The sequence below is a fragment of the Diceros bicornis genome, chromosome 28, assembly GCF_020826845.1.
Source record: "Diceros bicornis minor isolate mBicDic1 chromosome 28, mDicBic1.mat.cur, whole genome shotgun sequence".
NCBI lineage: Eukaryota > Metazoa > Chordata > Mammalia > Perissodactyla > Rhinocerotidae > Diceros > Diceros bicornis.
The window spans coordinates 4,926,357-4,941,813 of record NC_080767.1 but is presented as its reverse complement, the minus strand read 5'-3'; the positions used below and the strand labels follow the sequence as shown (position 1 = coordinate 4,941,813).

Below are 15,457 nucleotides of genomic sequence, written 5' to 3'. Positions count from 1 at the left end.
GTCACAGTGAGAAATCAGCCATCTTTAAGCCATGAAGTGAGCTCTCACCAGAAACTTTCCATGTTGGCACCTTGATCTTGGACTTCTAGTCTCCAAATCTGTGAGAAAATGAACTTCTGTTGTTTAAGCCACCAGCGTATGGTATTTTTCTTTATGGCAGCCCGAGTTAAGTCAGTAATTAATGCCACTGAACTGTACACTTGAAAATGGTTTAAATGATAAAATTGTTACGTATATTTTACCATAATCAAAAAAAATGGAAACAAAGAGTGAAATGGGCAATCTGCTGTCTTGCCTCTCCTTTGTAAATCTCTGGATGCCAATCTCAGGAGGACATTAGTAACTGTATAGTAGTGACTCTAGTCCACCTCCCTCAGCCCTTCTGCTTTATAGGGATGAGGAGAGAGAGGGTCACAGAAATGAATGATTTAACCACAATCATAGTTCTCTGTTCCTCCTCCTGTATCTTCTTCAGGAATGGCACCACTATCATCCAGTTGCCCACGCCAAAAACTTTGTCATCCTTGATCCTCTCTTTCGTCCTCAACAGCTATGTCTTGGTGATTCTACCACCTTAACACCGCTATTCCTACCATCTCTGCGCCAGCTTGGGTCACTTTCATCCCTTGCCTAATAGCTTTTTAGCTGGTTTTATTGCTTCTCTTCTTGTTTCTCTCTACTCCATTTTCTACACAGCAGCCAGAGTCTTTCCAAATTCCAATCTGATCATGTCATTCTCTCTAAACCCTTCAATAGCTCCCTTTAGTCACTTGGGCTAAGTTCAAATTCCTCAACGTGGTATTCAAGACTCTTCATGGTCTTCTGGTCTCCTCTTAACTCTCCACTCATCACCCAGCCCTCTTCAACTTGTGGTTCCCTAAACACATCACGCTCATTTGTCTTCCTGATGACTACTGGAGGATGGAAATTTTCAGAAATAAAGACGACACATGAATGTGGGCCATTCTTTCTTTTGCACCCCTTAACTGGCAAGGTGAGGTGACTCAGGGCATGGCCTGGCCGTCTTCATCGTTTCTTCTTGGCCTGCAGGGCAGCCTCAGTGGGCTCCTTTGGTTACTGGATTAAACGGCTTGCCTGCTCCTTTTCTTCTAGGGCTGTTGGGCAAGGCATTTGACTAAATTGGAGTTGTAAGAGCTTCAACTGGGTTTGGGCTTTTGGGTGAAAACAGGTCTGATTTTGTTCAAGGCTGCTGAACCCTATTAAAGGAGAGAGGAACGCCCTAGTTTATAGGCATAGTTCATGGGCAGTCTACAGTGGGCATTGGGACTGAAGCCCCAGCTAGTAGTACGATGTTATCTGTCTCCTTCCTGACCAGAAAATCAAGAGTGGGATTCAGGAAATACTAGGTGTCTTGGCCCATTATAATCTTAATGTCTTCCCAGTCCACTTTCCCCCAACCTGCTCCACCTGGTAAACTCCTACTTATTCTTTTTTTTTTTTTTAATTTTTTTTTTAATTTACTTTTCCCCCCAAAGCCCCAGTAGATAGTTGTATGTCATAGTTGCACATCCTTCTAGTTGCTGTACGTGGGACGCGGCCTCAGCGTGGCCAGAGAAGTGGTGCGTTGGTGCGCGCCCGGGGTTCCGAACTCGGGCTGCCAGCAGCAGAGCCCACGCACCCAACCGCTAAGCCACGGGGCCGGCCCTCTACTTATTCTTAAGTTCTTAACTTCCAAGAATATATCTCACCATCCTCCAAGGAGGTTGTCAACTCTTTGAAGGCCTGGACTCGACCTTCGTCACCATACCCTCAGTGCCTAACACTGTTGACGACCATGTGAACGCAAGATCACGCACCTGGTAAGTGTCAGGTTGGCATCTGAAATGTCTGTTGCCAAAGATTCATTCCCACTTCTCTCTCACGGGGCCAGCCTACCACTGTGGCACTGGGCCTTGTCAACTTGCAGCTCTGTCTCTGCTCAGTCCCCAGTTGGTGGCTGCATATGGGGAACGGCTGAGGATAACACTTCATTGAAATGATCTAGTCAGCAGTTTAGCTGCGCCCTCACCCACACGGCTGTACTTAGAGGCACTCCCGGCCCACGGCTGAGTTCTTTTGTCCTCTACTGCTTTGATATGGGAGTCAGAGAAATATGAAAAGGAAATGGGCTCAGGGACCAGCATCACATCCAAGGAGAGGAGGGTGGCCAAGGGGGTCATGAATCTGCAGACTTCTCTCAGCAAAACTGTCAGCACAGCTCAAAAGCCTGTCCTCACCTCACAGCCTCTCCCTCTTCTGAGACTAGGCCCGGCTGGGTGGGATGGTTTGCTCTAAGTCTTTCCACAAGGGCGTTTAAAGTAAGAAAGAGCAAGACAGAGAAAGGGGCGAGGGGCCGGGGCTGAGGCAGCTGGCCTCTGCTCCGAGTTCAAGTCGGGTCTCCAGACTCAGAGGAGGCAGCGCATCTCCGTCTCTTGCCTTTCCGCCTCTGCTGTCCTCTCCGGGCCGCGGGGGCCGATTTCGCGCCGAGACGCAGCCTAAGAAGAGGAGAGGGAGTTTCTTCCGAGGCGCCGGGACGGGAAGAAGTGCGAGGAGACAGCCAGGAGAGCGAGCGGCGAGGAGACCGCGGCTCCAGTGTGGGAGCGGAGGGAGGAGGCCGCGGCGACACGGCCGCGCAACGGGAGGCCGGCGGGCGGGCGGGCGGCAGCTACCCGGGCCGAGCGCCTGGCTACCCCGCGGGCGCGAACAGCGGCGCCGAGGCAGCCGCGAGCGGAGCCCCAGGCGCAGGCGGGCCCGGGTGGCGCGAGGCCTGGCCGGGAGGCCCCTGTCGCCCCCGGAGGCGGAGCCGGGCGGGGCTGCCCCCGAGCAGGGCTCTCCCGGCCGCGGGCCCTCAGGCTCCCCGCCCCGCGAGCGGCCCCGGCACATGATGCCCCCCAGCGCCACCCGCCCTGCCCGGGAGCCCGGCGCCCATTGGCGGCGGCGGCGCGGCGTCCCCGCCCCTCCCCGGCCCCGCCTCCTCCGCCGCCGCCGCTTCCCGGCTCCGCCTCCTCCCGGTCCCGGAGCCGCCTCCGCCGCCGCCACAGCTGCCGCCGCCGCCGACCGGGGTCCAGCCAGCGCCCGTCGCGCCGGAGTCCAGTCGCCGCCGGAGCCGCTACCCGCGGCCCCGCCATGAGCGGAAGCGCTGCCGCCGCGGTCGCCGCCGCCGCCGCCTCAGCAGCCGCCGCCGCCGCGCACTTCCAGCCCCAGTCGTCGTCTCCCAGGCCGGGCCCCGCCGAGCTCGGGCCCCCGCGCCCCCCGCCGCCGCCGCCGCCGCCGCCGCCGCCCCGGCCCGAGCCCGCCGCCGTCGGCCGCCTCAGCCCTCCGGGCCACGGGCCTCTCCGGGCGGGCGCCCAGGGTGGCGGCGCCTGCGGCCGAGCGCCGGGAGCAGGTACGGGGGCCGGCAGCGGGCCAGACGGGGAGGGGTGTGGGGTGGGCTCCGGGGTGGGGGCCGAGGGCGTGCGGTCCAGCCGCGCGGCCCCGCCGAAGCGGGGAGCGTGGTCGGGGTGAGCTTTGTGCGCCCGGAGCCCCTGGGAGCCCCGCGCCCCGCCGCGCCGAGCGGCTCACAAAGCGTTTTCCCACCGGGGCAGCCCGGTCCCCTCGGGCGGCAGGGCAGGACCCCTCTAGGTCTCCGCCCGGCACAGGAGGAAACTGAGGCTTCCGGGGGCAGTGACTTGCCCGAGGTCACATACCGGTGAGAGTCGTCGCCTGGCTGGCACCCAGCGCCTCAGGGGGCTGGGAGGAGGAAGAGCCCCCCGCGCCCGAGAACCGGGAGAGATTGATGGGGAGCAGGGGGCGCTAGGCCCTGGTCCCAGGCTCGCCCACCCAACGCTCTTTGGGCTGGCTTGGGAGAAGAGGTCTCTGCGGCGTGGGACGGAGGAGCAGGGGCCGCTTTGGGCTTGGTGGTGCCCTGGGGAGCGGATTTGGGGAGCCGCAGGGGGAGAGACCCCCGTAAGGGGTGTGCTCTCGGGGAAGAGGGCTTTCTTGAGCGAGTGGGCCAGAGCTTCAGAAACTTCTCATCGCGGGGACCGTTTGGTCTCTGCCAGGCCACCTTCCCTACCAGACTACACCAACCCCGCTGGGCTGACTAGGAGGGAGGCCTGCCTGCTTTTGCGGAGACGCCCGTAAGGTGTCTTTTTCACCAAAGGGCCCGAGTTTCGCTCATGCCCGGAACAGAACTGCATATATGGCCCTGGTGAGGACGTTTCTGCCACAGAAGGCCGAATGAGCTTTTTCCAGGTGGTCTGGACCTCTCACACTTGGAGAACCCCCAGAGACAGGACAGCTGTCCCAGGCGAGCGGGGAAGGAAGCTGGGAGCATGAGGACCAGTCACCCGCCTGCCTGGCATGTAACGCAGGACCGTGTACTGCAGGGGATTCCTGTTTTTCTTTGGGGTGGGTGATTGGGTTGGTTGTTTACTGAGGATACATCTTGGGAAGGGAAGAAAGAGAGGACTTGGAGTTCTAGAGGAGAGGGAGAGGGCACATGTTATAGGCAATGAAGAGGGTCCTGTGGAACTTGAAACCAGAAGCTGTAGAATGGGGACAAAGGAGAGGCTAGTCAGTTTTGTGGGCGAAGGGAGATGAAAGGACTGCTGAAGGGAGGGGGACAGTGTCTGGTCTAGAGAAAAAGATGGGAGTGTTTCAAAGAGGGAGCCAAACTGATGAGTTTGAAGGAGTCGGTTAGGGGTGGACAGTATCTTACAAGGTTGAGTAATAGGTTTTGGTCTGCAGTCACTGTGTTTTCTTTGAGCACGGACAGTGGTAGTACTTTTATATGAACGTTTTAGCTTTTGCACTCGCCACCCCCATTCTGTCTCCTGTTGTAAGGCCGCAGGCCCATAGTGTTGTCTTGGAAGTAAGACTTGACAAAAGAGGAAAGGGAAAGACTAATTAGCCAATGCGTTAATTAGGGCCCTTTGTGCTAGATGATTCCTTCTTTAACTCAGCTGTTTTCTTGCTGCCCTCCTGCACCTCAGCTTTGCAGTTGCGGTGGCTGTTGGCAGGGTACTTGGGGAAGAACTGCCCCGATTCAGAAAAGATGGGTTAGATTTTTCTAAACTAACACATATTTGACAGATATATGTAAAAGCATGAAAATTTACTTGTCAGAGACTTATAATCAGGGAAATGCAAATTGAAACAACAATGAGATGCCATTTCACAGCCATCAGATTGGCAAAAATTCAATGCTGTGATAACCAAGTGTTAGTAAGGTTGTGGGGAAATCAACTTTCGTATACTGCTAGTGGGAATGTGACTGAGCCCAGCCACTGTGGAGAGCAGTGTAGTGATGTCTAGTTGAAGGAGGGCAGACATACCTGTTTAACCAAAATGTCCGTTTCTGGCATATACTCTAAGAAATCCTTGCACACTGGTCTAAGAAAATAAGTACAAAAGAAGTACAAGAATGCCCATTGCAGCTTGAATGTCCACCAGCAGTGGAATACACAAATTGTTAGATAGTCCCACACAATTGATGGTATAGCATTGTGACAAATAAACTATAGCTGCGTGCATTAAAGTGGTTGCATCTCATGAATATAATATGGGATGGGAGAGCAAGGAACAGAAGAATTCTTACAGAATGTTTCCACTTGCGTAAAATCTGAAAGCAGGCAACATTATGTTGTTTGTGGCTGTGTGCAGACGTAGTAATAGTAGAACAACGTGCATGGTAACGACTAACACCAAATTCAGAGTAGTGATTACCTCTGGGAAGAGAAGATGAAGAAGCTTGGACAGGGGTACACAGAGGGCTTTAGTTATATCTGTAATATTCTGTTACTGAAAACATCTGAATCAGATCATTGCAGATTAAGATTTGCTTATCTTGGGTGTAGGGTACAGAGATATTTGTTATATTAAGTATTTTTTCAGATGTTTGAAATATTTCTCACATGCAAAAAATTTTTTTGTTTATAGAGCACAGGGTTTTTGCCCTGTAATAATGAAGCTCTAGCTACAGGCCCCCGCCCAGCACAGCCTGTTAGGCTGCAGGCTCGTGATCCTTTTCTCACCCCTTTCTGACCCGCACAGCCTAGTGTTGCGGTGGCCAACTTTTGTTTTGGAATTGCTGATAGGCATGGAGCATTTCCCAGTCTCTCTAAACATTCTAGTGGGTCTAGGTCTGCAGTTTGAGCTTTGTCAAAATATAAGTGCTCCAGGACATGCTGACTTATCAGATGTAGGGAGGGACCCAGAAATCTGGTTCTGAAAAGCTTCCCCAGTAGATTCTGATGTCCACTAAAGTTCAAGAACCACTGCCTTAGACTTCTGACTCTGGGCTGTCCTCCATTTCAGCTTTGCTGCCTTCTGTTGCCCGTCCTGCATAACTGGGACTAATGTGGACCCATGTGATACTTAGCTCTTTTGCAGGGCACAAAAGAATGGTAGGGTTGGAAGCCACTGAATGTTAAGCCCTTCGTAATCCAGGCTAGCTATTCCTCTTATTTTCATGCAGGTAGCTAAGGGGCCCACCTCCCAGGAGGGCTGTTTATCCGGATTTACAAATTTAACCACGTTTGTCACTATATGTGGTTTCATATAACTATAGGATAGGAGCAAAAAGGGTCTAACAAAGAAGGAAAACCATCAAATTTGGAGAAAGGAAACCCCCAAAGGTAAATGTATGTGATCATGCCTTCTTCTGCAGATGATAGTGATTGTTTTAGTGTTTAGCTTATGACATGCATTGGAAGTTCAGCTGTTTGAACTTGTAGTCCAAGATTACGGTCTTTAGGAAACAACTGATTGTCCCTTTAGATATGAGAGTTCCTTTTTCCCAAATTTGCTAGTTTTCCATCTCTGCTAGACCCTTTTTGCTCTGGTCCTATTATGCTTAGGGGTGAATTTCTATTAACAAATGTGAGGATTTCTGGTAATGAAAATTTGTGAAATGCCTGTTTGTCTTTGGTGAGGTGGTTCTTTCTGGAATCCTACTTTGGAGGTGCAGTGTTGCCTTGGGTACATTTTTGCAGGGCTGCTGTGTAGGGTTGTGTAGATTGGGCGCAGCACAAGGACGCCTGTGTTGGGCGGCAAGTGGGAGTGGAAATCCATTCTGTGCTCCACTTACCAGGATGAGCGCCTTCTGTGGAACTGTGCTGCCTCGGAGAGGGGGCACCCCTTTCTCGTTGTCACAAAGGTGCTTTATGGACCAGCATGGCCCTGCAGCTGGGGCCCTGTTGGTCCAGCTGTAACTAACGGTGCCGTCCATACTCATCACGGGCTCTGCAAAGAGGGCTGCGCGATGTTGGGCCTGGGGCTCCGCATGAGCTTTTACGGGAAGGGACCTACCGCTGGCTTTTCATCACCATGCTCAGTTGAACGGGGCTGCAGAAATATGTACAGAATGAACTATTTAGAATATACCATTATGTATGGAAAGACAGAATGAGAGAGAAATCGCTAAAAAGACAAAACCGTCTGGTAAGTGGAGGAGAGAAGTGGGTATATGCCACATTTGCCTTTGTATTCTTACACTGCTCACTTTTCAGGGGGAAATAGGATATTATTTTTCTCTACTTATTTCACCCATACTAGCATTCTTGAATTTCTTAAGACCTGAGGCTTTTTAGCCAATTTTGAAAATATTTACCCATTTGTATTTTCCATTAAGTGGTTGTTGACGCTTCCTGCTGTTTCATTTTTTCCTGGAGAGAGAGGGGTGGGGGGAGCTGAACTGAGGACAAGACTGGACTTCCTTCTGCTCTCGCACAGAATGGCAGTAGGGTTTTCAGAACAGTTGTCAGGACAGAGTGCTGCTCTGTGGGCTCAAGGGAGAGGGACATTTGAAGTGGTTTCTGTTGTCTTTTTTATTATTTTTAAACATGATCGAGGATGATGGATAGAGAGTTCCATTGTGCTTTTGCTGCTGTCTTGAAGGAATTTTTTTGAAGGAAATGTGTGTAAATAAAACTAAAAATGTTTAACACTAGTAGTCTTATGCCCACACAAGGAGAATAAACAGTCCTCACCTGTAGGCCTTACCCAAAGCAGTTTGGTTTTTTTCCTGTAGTGCTGTTCTAGGGATTGCTCAGAACACTTACCTGGGGTGAGTTTGGGCAGGTGGAGGAGGAGAATGACGGGATTATACTAGGGGTGGTCAGTAGTTCCCTCCACTCATGATGTGGAAAGCTGTTCCTGCCTTCTCTGCTTTTGTGGTAAAATATGTGTAGAAATAAGGGAGAGATTGTGCCTTTGATGTATATAATCATTTGACCCTGCTGAAGGGAAAGATGGAGGGAAGAAGTGGTAAGAGGAAAAACTCTACCCCTGGAAGAGAGAGTGGCAAACATTCAAGTGGGACGTTTTGTAGCTTTGGGGATGTCCTGAGTTGAAAGTTACCTGTCTGTATCCCTTCTGCCTCAGCACCTCTGATTTCAGTGTCTGCAGATGGTGCTTACTGATCTTCAGTTGAAACCTGTTTTATTGTCACAGAGCTAGAAAGTAGCCATTTTGGAGACTAGACTGAGGTGGTAGGGTAGGCTAAAAGTAAAACAAGTACTTATTTCATAATCGCTTTTGCAAATAGGAGTTGGGACTCTACAATAACAAACAAAACAAACAAAATTTGTTTTTCCTTTGGCTTTTAGGCTGTTTTATTTTTTAGAATATTTAATAGGTTTGTCTTCCTGTGTAGATTTTTGTTGCCACCTCAGTACATATTTGAGCACCTCTAGGGGCCAGTATTCCCAGTACTCAGCACCAATTCATTGGGGTGATGGCCTTCGTTGTCGGAGACTTCATTCATTACCTGAGGCACTGACGACAGCACAGAGTGTGCTTCAGCCGTTGCTTTCTTCTTTCCCTTTCTTCATGCTTCCTTCTGCTTCCTGGCCTTCTGGGCTTGGTGGTGATCTGCCCATCTGTTAGGACAGGCCCTGTCCCGTTCTTTGGACTGGGCACCCGCAAGTAAATCCCTCGAACAGTATTGAGCTAGACTGAGGGCCACCACAGGGCTCCAGCTCCTCTTCCTTCGTTGCTGCCTGTTTTGCTACCGCCCACCCTTTGCTGTGGAGCCTGGAAGGTTCCCCGCCCCCCACCCCCCCCCCCAGTCATACAAAGAGGCTTTGTGCTCCGAGGATGTTCTCAAGGCAGGATCACTGTAATTATAATTCCCTAAGCACAACCAAGCAATGGGGGCAGGCAGGGTAGGTATCCAGGTACTTGTTGGTAGGGAGAAACCAGGCGGGATTAAAAATCATCGAGAGACAGTACCAGAACAGATAATGGGGCGTTGTTGGTAATGCTGACGGGAACATGTTTAAGTGAATACGTTTCAGAGTTTTAAATTCTAATACTTGCAAGATACTTAAAGCTTTAAAAAGCACAAGGCAGCCAGAACATTTTTCTTCCCCCCACTTTTTTAGTCTAAAATTGTAACTGAAAAGTACTTTAGAAGAAGGTATGTAGAAATCTGGGCCTACTTTGCTTTATGTTTGTGTTGCCAGAATGATTGATGGCCCAAGGAAGCCAAATACATAACTTACTTATATCCAAGGAGTGCTCTTACTAGTCCTATTTTTTTTTTTTTAAGTTTCTAAAAGTAAGCACTGACTGATGTGTTTTTGGGAAGCTGATTTTCCCCTACCACCACCAGAAAAAAACAGTAATGTGGGGATACGTGTTTATTAATAAACTCTTATATCACCCCTCCTATGTCATGGTGTGCTTCCAAGCTCTGTTGGCAATCTTTTAGTGAACACCTTTTTTCTTACTATGTTAACTATTAGTATATTACTCTTACTGGTGTCTCAAACAAACTTTCTTTTTTTTTTTTTTAAGAAATGCACCCAACAGTTGACTGCAAAGGTTATCTGTAGGATGGTGGACCCTTACTCGAGGTGAGGGGAAGAGGGTCCTTTTTGTTGTCATTAGCACTGACGCCTGTGGCGAGTGAAGCAGCCAGGTAGGCGGTGTGTACTCCGTGGGAGCCTGCAGCTCCTGTAAGCTGGCCCTTCCTCTAGTTACTTGTTGGAGTCGGGTCAGGAGTTGGACCTTTAGTTTTACTGTCTAGCATGATTTTGTCCTGTTTTAGGAAATCTACTTTTTTTTTTCTTTTGAAATCTACCTTTTTTATTGACAAATAAAATTGTGTATATTTAAAGTTTGCAAAACGCGTGATTTGATATATGTATACATTGTGAAAAGATTACCACAATCAGATTAGTTAATACATCCATCACCTAATATAGTTACTTTTTTTTTGGTGAGACTGCTTAAGATCTACTCTCTCAGCAAATTCCAAGTATACAATGCATATTATTATTATTTTTTTTGGGAGGAATATTAGCCCTGAGCTAACACCTGTTGCCAATCCTCCTCTTTTTGCTGAGGAAGACTGGCCTTAGGCTAACATCTGTGCCCATCTTCCTCTGCTTTATGTGGGACGCCTACCACAGCATGGCTTGATAAGCAGTGCGTTATGTCCCTGCCCAGGATCGTAACCCGTGAACCCCGGGCCACCGAAGCAGAGCACACGAATTTAACCACTACACCACCGGGCTGGCCCCTGAGTTTGACTTCTTAAATTAAAAAATTGTTTTTTTAGATTCCACATGCAAGTGAGATAATATAGTATTTGTCTTTCTCTGTTTGGCTTATTTCACTTAGGGTTGTGTCCTCTAGTTTCATCCATGTTGTTGCAAATGGCAGGATTTCCTTCTTTCTCATGGCTGAATACTATTCCATTGTCTGTGTATACCACATCTTCATCTGGCAGACACTTAGGTTCTTTCCTTATCTTAGCTATTGTGATTAATGCTGCAATGAACAGGGGAGTCGGAGTATCTTGAGAAATCTTCCTTAAATTTATTTTTGCATAAAACTACTGAGTAGTCCATTACAAAGATATTGCCCAAAATGATCCTTTGAAAAGACTACCAATTTGACAGCTAATTTTTCTGAGATTTAAAAATACACAGGAATCCATTTTGTCTGCTTTTAATGAAAAGGTTGATCCCAACCTCCCACCTCCACTGTTTTAGGCAAGTATATTGATCAGCAGTGAGTTATGTTTTAGCTTAATTGTAAATTGTTATTTGGCTACTTCATTTGCTTCATTTGTAATATATATTTCCTTCAGGGATTAACCTCTTTTTCTGCTTACTCACTGCTCTCTGGTGGCCACTGAAAGTAACGATAACACATTTATTGAATGCCTACTATGTACCAGGCACAGTGAGGATTTAGGATGATTCAGATACGCAGCAGTTCAGAGATAGATTCTGACAGTGTGTTAGCAGAACAAATGCATTTTGGGGTCTGCTAACCCTTAGTAAGAGGGCAGAGAACATCAGAATTGCATTCCTAGTAGTGATATGATATAACATTGGTAATTAAGGTTGCTAAAGTACAGATCTAATCAGATCGAAAATTTAAGTGGCTGCCTTCTAAGTAAGAGAAGTATTTTTTGGTCTAGCATTCAAGGCCAGAATAATTGAGTCTTGATTATTCCCAATCTCTGCGATTCTTCCTCATGATTGTTATTCTCCAGGGAAATAGAATGCCCTGTTGTCCATATGTATATCTCTTTTTCATCTCTGTACTTCGATTGTTACTTCATCTCTTGGAATGTCTATCCTCCTTCAGTTTTTCCAAATCCCACTTCTTTGTTTTTTTTTTTTTTTTTTTTTTTGTGAGAAAGATCAGCCCTGTGCTAACATCTGCCAATCCTCCGCTTTTTTTTGTTGTTGTTGAGGAAGACTGGCCCTGGGCTAACATCCGTGCCCATCTTCCTCCACTTTATATGGGATGCTGGCACAGCATGGCTTGCCAAGCAGTGCGTCGGTGCGTGCCCGGGATCCGAACCTACAAACCCCGGGCCGCCGCAGCGGAGCGCACGCACTTAACCACTTGCGCCACTGGGCCAGCCCCAAATCCTACTTATTTCTTAATGTCTTGATAGTAGTGATTACTTACGGTGTGCTTATTATGTGCAAGGCTCTGTTCTTCATGCTTTACCTGGATTGATTCATTTAATTTTCAGTACAGTCCCCTATAGCTGATGCTATTATTATCTTTATTATGCAGATGAAGAAACTGGAGCACAGAGAGGTAAAATAACTCGCTAGAGTTATTAACTCTCTAGAGATGGTCCAGCTCTTTAAGAGTGTTATCTGGGATATGAACCCAAGCTGTCTTGTTCCAGAGTTGTGTTTTTAGCCATCATGCTTTACTGCATCTCACTATATATAGATAGCCTAAGCAAATTTATTGGTTAGTTTTGTTAACAAAAGATTGAATATAAGCACAGGTGATCACTGTGTTAGCCACTAAAGAGAATTTGCAGTCTTTAGTTTTACCTTTGCTCCTCCTGAGAAATATACTTCTTTTTTTTTAATTCTGAATTTTGTGTTAGGATTATTTAATTGATTTTTTTTTTTTTTTAGTCATTCAGTTATAAAATTTCCCATGTTCTGTGGTTCTGAACTTTAGGGTCTTCACTGAGTGCTTGTTTGGGCACTTAAGTGGATAAAAAACTTCTCAAGGAAAGATTTAACCCTACTCAGAGGAACTTGTGAATCCCACCTTTTTGTGGATATGAGTACCCCTTGCCCCAAAATCGGCACAGGAATGGATGTCAGATTTCTTTTTAGCATTCTTAACTTTCATGATAAACTCTGATTTGTCACAAGCTAAAACGTAAACGTATCCCTTTATTCAGTGGCATAGAAGATGAACATTTCAGGCACTGGTTGGATAGCCTGGTGTAGGGTTGATGCTGTCTGAGACAGTGGATTATTTGAGGAAGATAATGTAGCATAGTGGTTTGCAAATGAGCTCTTCAAAATTGGGTGGAATGCTTCTTAAAAATTCTCTATCTTTAGGGGCCAGCCCAGTGACGTGGTGGTTAAGTTCACCTGCTCCGCTTCGGTGGCCCAGGGTTCGCAGGTTCGGGTCCTGGACATAGACCTACACGCCACTTGTCAGGCTATGCTGTGGCGGCATCCCACATACAAAAAAAAAAAACAGGAAGATTGGCACAGATGGTGGCTCAGGGCCAATCTTCCTCACCAAAAAAAACACACACGCACACACACGCACACACACGCACACACACACAAAACTCTATCTTTAGGTGGCCTAAAGATGGAATCTGAGATGGAGTAAATTTTCTCATAAGCTGTTATAGATGGTGTTTTTAATATTATTTCATTTATATTATGGGCTTAATAGGCATTGGTGGGCCATCCATTTAGAAAATGTTCGGGGCTGGCCCTGTGGCGTAGTGGTTAAGTGCGTGCGCTTCGGATCCCAGGCGCGCACCGATGCACAGCTTGTCAGGCCATGCTGTGGCGGCGTCCCACATAAAGTGGAGGAAGATGGGCACAAATGTTAGCCCAGGGCCAATCTTCCTCAGCAAAAAGAGGAGGATTGGCATGGATATTAGCTCAGGGCTGATCTTCCTCACAAAAAAAAAAAAAGAGAGAAAAGAAAATGTTCTATGGGAAAATGGGCTTCAAAGGTCAAAAGTAGGTACAGTACTCATAAACGTTTGGAACATGGCCTGTTTTTGAGTCGAGCACTGCCAACTCAATCTTTTTCTCCTACTTTGCTTATAGATACCTAGAAAGGAAAAATGAATTCTCCACCTTTCAAATTACTAAGTGATATATGGAATTAATTCCTAGGAGGAGGATATTCTTTCTGTTCAGGTAGGATAAAAACTGAGTAATCCAGATAATTGAGGAATTTCCACCCATTTACTGGTTTGAGTTTCTTTAAGAACCTTAGACTCAGAACGTATCTAGAGTTATAATACGTTTGCGGGCTCTAATGGAAGGCAGTATTCTTGACTTTCTTTGCTGTTTATCAATACGAGTCATGAACTCTTGTGATCTAATTATCCAATATATCTATTAAAAGCTGTGCATATATTGTTGAACACAGAAATATTCCACAATATGTTTTATTATTTTATTGAGGTTGTAATAGTTTATAACATTGTGGAATTTCAGTTGTACGTGATTATTTGTCAGTCACCATATATATGTGCTCATTTACCCCTTATGCCCACCCCCCAACCCCCTTCCCCTCTGGTAACCACTAATCTGTTCTCTTCATCTTCCATAATATTTTTGAGCTTTAGCTTTAAAGAAAAGCTACCATTGTGTGCTTAAAAAAAACAACAAATAAACCCGAAAAACCAACATAGGCAGCAAGTTCAGATATTTGCCTTCTTAAAATGAATTTGTGTGCAACTCATGAAGTTGTGAATTTCTATGTTGAGATCAAAACTGAAGTCAGAATTTGACTATAGAATTAAAATTTAGATAATACTGTACATATTTTGAGTCTAACTTTTGGTAGAATGAAATCTTTTAGACAAATGAACTCTGTCTCAATTTACATGAGTGATTTTAACATAAACAATTCTGTGGGGTGGGGGTAGAAATCAAACTAGTTTTACCCTACCCAAATCTTTGTCTAGCACATTTGAGATGTCAACACGTTTCCTTTCGAAATAAAATTATTTGATAGAATAGTTATATTATTTTTCCCAGTACCTTGTAATTGAAAACCCGAGACCCACATTTAGTTTAAGGCTTGATTAAAAGTCTTTGCTTCTATGGAAGAAAAGTTATCAAGTTGAAAAGGGCTTTAGAAATTTTGATTCCGAGATTGCCTTAAGAAGGGAGAGAGGCTAGTCAAATTGGGTATGGGCCCCACAGAAGTGACCAGGCTACTTCCTGGGTTAGGAAAGCTCAGAGGGCGGCTCTGTTGCGTTGGGCGGGGCCCTAGCCTGGGAGGAACTAGAAGTGAAACTGGAACTGCCTTAAAAAAGCAGATCGTGGTACTGGGCTGAGTCGGGCGGGATTGAGCAGGGAGACTGATTCTCAGGCACAAATGTGTATGTAGTTCACCTGACAGATTTCCTGAGACAGTCAGCATGTTCACAGTAGACTCAGGACAGACCTGAGACTCAATGGAGGAAAATGAGAGAAGAGCAAAGGGAGAGGTTGAGGCAGGGGCCTTAGGGTGCAGGTTATCAAAGAAAATTTCTGAGCCTTTGAGAGGCTGCAGGGAGTTAAAGGTGGAGTTCTGGGGACATTTTCCCCTCCTCACGAGCTGTACAGAGGTGGAGGCTGCAGCATGGAAGTTGAGGGTAGATGCACTTGTTGAGGTAAAGGTACCCTTGTTAGAACAGAAAAGGTGTATCCCCTTGGTTTGTTTTAAAATGGTAGATTCCCACTACAATATTGGTGATACAAACAAAGGTTAGCTAGTCTTATATAATTTTATTATGCCTGGGATTAAAATTGAAATTCACTTATTTTAAAAGAAAAATGAAAATTTATGAAATAACACTGACCCCTAAGAGCAATAAATTTCCAGGGTGGTTTAATGGTAGTTAGCTGCTATCTGGTGTGAGCAAAAGATGGCACTGCTAACGTGCTCTGCCTAACTAGGATGTGCAGTGCTGGTGTTTTTCCCACTGGAGTGATTCAGATTCAAAGAG

At 46.8% G+C, this 15,457-nt stretch overlaps 1 protein-coding gene across 5 annotated transcripts in view; it reads left to right on the top strand.

Annotated features, from left to right (window-relative positions):
• The first annotated feature begins 3,125 nt into the window (after window positions 1-3,125).
• RNF38 (ring finger protein 38) overlaps window positions 3,126-15,457 on the top strand; it is a 175,242-nt gene continuing 162,910 nt past the window's right edge. For 3 of the 5 annotated variants that reach the window (XM_058523529.1, XM_058523528.1, XM_058523525.1), the window contains exon 1: window positions 3,129-3,385. The gene's annotated coding sequence lies outside the window, so the exon portion shown is untranslated. Of the gene's footprint in view, window positions 3,386-15,457 lie in introns of all 5 variants that reach the window. The other 2 variants (XR_009215858.1, XM_058523527.1) reach the window with 2 other exon arrangements.